We start from the raw sequence: 5313 nt of genomic DNA, 5'->3' as shown, positions 1-5313 counted from the left end.
CTAGTACGTTCAAACGCTTGACTCAGGTATCCACACATTAATCCTTACTTCCATTTCCGTCTCATAGACAAGGCATCCACCCTGGATCCAAGTCCATAGACCATCATAGATCTCGTTATCAAGATCAATACAATCAATTCCTGACCTCGCGCGAGTGCTAGAAAAATCACTCGACTTCTACCGAGATTCCTAATTAGCAAAGCAGCCACTCGACCTAGCATACTAGCATCCATCACAAAAAGGAATCCTGAGTTCACGCAACTAGGATTTCACACAACTCCTACACTTAAGTGCACATTACAAACCTACAAATATTAAGTGTAGTAAAGTAGCATATATAAACGGTTATGCATAAAACCGGGGCTTGCCTTCAAAAGCTGAGGCTGCACGGAGATCCTTGGTGGCAGGCTCTAGAGCTGGCTCATGGACTTCTTGGGCAGCTCCTTGCTCTGGGATGAGCACGTACTCTCCGTCATCGAGGTTGCAATCTAAATGAATGCAATGAATAAGATACATGTATGCCATGATATGCAATTTAGTAATTATGATGCATGGTGAAATGATTAAGTCAATAAGGTAAAGCTTAATCTCACTACTGGAGGTTTTAGTGGCATACTTAGCCATTTAGAATTGGGTGTGGCCAAGGTCTGGTGGTTGGATTAATTTAGTACTCCACTAACCTTTAATGTCTTAGTGAAAATTTTAACAAGGTCATTGCTGAAGTTGTTATGGTTAAGATTTATCATTTCTGTTAATTCTCTGTTTTTCCCTTTCCTACTTATGGTTTTTAGAGTAGGTTTGAACTACAACATAGCTTCAAAATTTTCCAGAAATTATGTAAAAATTACAGTGGCTTCTCACTGCTTTGTATAACTCTGTCTCAAAAATTGAGGCTTAAAATGATAATGGTTCTCTCTAAACAAAAAATATGAAAATTTAGGGCATAGGGGGTGCTTTGAACTACAACTCTCTTCTAGGTGTGGGTTTTATCTTAAGGGTTATTTTTGCTGGTATCTAGGTATAATATTATGACCTTATACCAAATTTTAGCTAAATATGCCTACTAGTTATTTTATGGGGATTTTCCAAAGCTTTGGGGCTTAGTGGTGCTTTCTACTACTACTATAATTGAAAAATGTCAAACAACAGATTTCTCAATTTTCCTATCTTCTTCTTTGCGCAAGAGCAATCATTCTTTTAGTTGGTTAACTTTGCTCATGCGGAAGGGGTTCTAAAATTTCTTGGAATATATGGTCTTTTTCATGGGGTAGGGGGGTGAGGTGTATTTCATCAAAATTTTACCTTAGCCTTATATTTTTCTCTGGTAGTTTACATCATGAGTACTTGGGTAAAAATTGGGTTGCTCACTGTTTCACATTTTTAGTCTTTGTTTTGATTTATTTGACCAAATCCAAGTTCTATTTGTTTAACTCACTTACTGTGATGGTTTGGTGTGTTTACCATTTTTGCAGTGGTTTACTAGTGGTCAGGGGTCTACTGAACCTTTCTTGCCATTATTGCATTTGACCATATATTTTTAACCATGGCCTTTGTTGACTTCTTAATACCTAAATAAAATTATAATCTTCGATTAACACTAGACCAGGGTTCCATATATTTTTCCTATGATCTATATCACTTAGGCATACTAGGAAAAATATGGTCACTCTCTGGTTTCTATTTTCTATCCCCTTTTTCATTTTTCTAAAGTTTGGGCAGAAATAGTCTTTAAGGGATATTTCTGGCTTATTCTTGTACACTATTATGTTCATTATTTTTAAACAGTGTTTATACTAGGTGAGTGTCTCTACAATTTTTCTCAAGTTCAGTATAGAAGTATTACTATTTTTCTCTGTATTATTAAGGTTTGGGCAGTTTTCTAATTTTATTAAAAACTCTAAAAATTAGTACAGAAAACATGGGGTTCAATATTTTTGTTTAACATTTCATATTTTACATAATCTAGCAAAATTTGTTTGACCAAATTTGGATGAATATTTTTTAAGTTATACATTTATCAAGTTTACAATAGATTAATAACTTAATATTGGAAAAGGGAAAGGAAAATATATCTTGCACTCCGGTCCCTGGTCTATTTTTCGTTTTTTCCTTACAGACTAGTCCTCGATTTACTATTTAATTGAGTCACTGACAATGCAGAAAACCCCTAGGGTTAACCTAAATCTACCTCGCGGTCCCTGGTTGGTCGGAACAGTGACCAGGGCAAAGATCACATCGGCGAGACTTACCGGCGGCAATATAGCTTTGGTGAAGTGGTCGACGATGCCTGGGACATCATGGCGGTCACGTCGGTGTGCAGGTCAGTGTCGGAGATGGAAGGAGTTGGTTGGTCCTCGCGCGTAGGCGGGGGAGCTCGTCGGCGGCGAGTGATTCGGCCAAACCATGGTGGTATAGCTAAATACAGTGAGTTGGGGAGCTTCACGGGAAGTCAGGGAGGTTGTTGGTGCAAGGAATTGTTAAATGGCTCACCTGGTAGCCCAGTCTACGTGTGGTGGCGGGCGACCGAAGTCCGGCGAGGTCGCGCTCGCTGCTCCGGTGGGGCAGGGTCTCGGCTCAAGCTTGGAAAAGCTTCACGGCCTCTCGGGGAAGCTTTCCAAGGGCACGAGCGAGGCTCGGGGTCTACAAAAAAAGGCTGGCCATGGCGGCCGTGCTCAAGCAGTGGTGGCGGACGGTGGCGCTTGCCTTTTGCGGTGAACTCCGGCGACCACTAGCTCGGGCGAGGGTTAGGGTGCACGAGTGAAGACGGCTAAGGCCTTGGGGCACTTATAGGTGGGGGCGAGACTCAGGCGCGTGGGGGCACACGCTGTCGCGACCAGTTCGTGATCGGCCGGCCTGACAAGGCACCGAGCACGTGGCTCTTTTCTTCTGCCCGCGTTCAAGCGTCCATAGGCTGCATATCTTCGCGTATTTGGGCAAGATCACTAAGATATGTTCTCCCGACATTGCTTTGTTGTTTTCGTGTGGAAGTCGAGTGGTTTTGGCCGTGTACAGTGAGTTGTCGCGTCGCCAAGTCTGGAGTGTTTGGCTGCCGCGTCCTGAGGTAAATCCATGCCAAGATCATGTCAACGGCTGAGATTTGCTTTCAAACTTTGCTAGGGCGTGTTCAAGGTAATTTGGCGCCACTTTTATATTTGGATCCTGTGGATTTGAGTTTTGGAATTTACAGAACACGGTCGATCTTTATGAAGAGGTCAAACTTCAGATTTCTGAATTTTCTAAATTTCCAATTGAGTCTTCAATTAAGGGGCTGTTTTGGGAATTTTGCAAAACCCTTTTGATTAAACTTCTTTACTATATTTTGTAGCTTAATTAGTGTACTACAACTTTGTTAATTGGTCCAAATTATGATTTTATGTTTTTCATAGTCTTTTCACTAAATTCCCTTTTGTGTTCAAATGACTTAATTAGGGTAGTAGTAGGGTTTTGAATATTCTTTCTCCCATGAGGTGCATGATGTGTTTATGGTATGTTTCTTGAGATGAAAAATACATGTTTAAGTCTTTTGCTTTTCAATTTGGTGCCTTTTGCTCAATTACATTTACATGTGATAATGTTCACAAATGTGAGTGTGGAGGGAAAAAGAATCCTAGGTAACACCTGGGGTGTTACACCTTAGCCATGAGGCATTTATGGCCGACATTGGGGAAGAGAAGACCCTTGTTGATGGAGATGTTAGCGGTGTCCTCGTCGGAGGAGTCGGTGCAGCTCTCGTCGAAGTCCCATTCCCGCCCCATGTATGCCTCGCCACTCTTCTTATTGTAATATCTTTTCTTCTCCATCTTCTTCTTCCCTTTCTTGTCGTCGTCCCTGACACTGTCACTTGTATTTGTACATTTAGCAATAAAGTGACCGGACTTACCACACCTATATCACACCCTTTTGGAATGGGGTTTGTAGTCTTTCTCGTTCCTTTGCTTGAGGATTTGTTGAAAGCTCTTGATGATAAGAGCCATCTCCTCAATGTCGAGCTTGGAGGCATCGATTGGAAGTCTACTTAGTGTAGACTCTTCCTTATTCTCTTCTGTTGCTTTGAATGCAACGGGTTGCACCTCGGGTGTGGAGGTGGCACCTTGCTCCAAGTTGATAATGTGTTTGGAATCTTTGATCATAAGTTCAAAGCTCACAAACTTGCCAATGACCTCCTCGGGAGACATCTGTTTGTATCTAAGATCTCCACAAATTAATTGAACTTGAGTGGGATTACGAAAAACAAGAGATCTTAGAATAACCTTGACCATTTCATGGTCATCCCACTTGGTGCTCTCGAGGTTGCGCACTTGGTTGACCATCGTCTTGAGTCAGTTGTACATCGCTTGTGGCTCCTTCCTTTGTTGAGGATGAATCGACCGAGTTCTCCCTCGATCGTTTCGCGCTTGGTGATCTTGGTCACCTCGTCCCCTTCATGCGCCGTCTTGAAGACGTCTCAAATTTCTTTGGCATTTTTCAACCCTTGCACCTTGTTATACTCCTCTCGACACAAGGAAGCAAGGAGTATAGAAGTTGCTTGGGAATTAAAATGCCTTATCTAGGCGGCCTCATCGGAGTCATAGTCCTCGTCGCCAACTTGTGGTGCATGCGCTCCAAACTCAAAAATATCCCACATGCTTTCATGGAGTTAGGTTAGATGATGCCTCATTTTATCACTCCACATACAATAATCCTCAACATCAAAATATGGTGGTTTGCCTAGGGGTACAAAAAGTAGAGGAGCACGTTTAAGAATGTGAGGATAGCGAAGAGACTTCTTACTATACTTCTTACGCTCTTGGCATTTCTAAGTGGTAGACTCAGCGCCGGATGTGGAAGGTGACAAAGAGTCGGTCTCGTAGTAGACCACCTTCTTCATTTTCTTTTCCTTCTTGTCACCCTTCCTATGTGACTTGATGGAGCCGGTGGATTCTTCCTTGTATTTGTCGTCGGCCTCCTTTGACGGAGTTTCTTCGTCGTTCTTCCTTCGCGAGGCTTCGGGCTTGTCGCTGGTGACCATCTCCCTCTTGGCGTGTTCTCCCGACATCACTTTGAGTTGTTAGACTCTAATGAAGCACCGGGCTTTGATACCAATTGAAAGTCGCCTAGAGGGGACTGAATAGGCGAAACTTGAAATTTATAAACTTTAAACATGCACTATGTGTGGGGTTAGTGTTAGAAATAAATTCGGAGTGCGGAAGATAGTTCTCCTTGCTATAAGTTGCTCAATTAATGCGGATGATCTTGGGAGCAAACTCAAATCAATATGAGTAAGGGAACTTTAGAGAGAGGAGAGGGGAGAAACAAATCGAGTGAAGATCAACA

Source organism: Zea mays, chromosome 4 (genome assembly GCF_902167145.1).
Source record: "Zea mays cultivar B73 chromosome 4, Zm-B73-REFERENCE-NAM-5.0, whole genome shotgun sequence".
Taxonomy (NCBI): Eukaryota; Viridiplantae; Streptophyta; class Magnoliopsida; order Poales; family Poaceae; genus Zea; species Zea mays.
Note: the sequence above shows the minus strand (reverse complement) of the source record.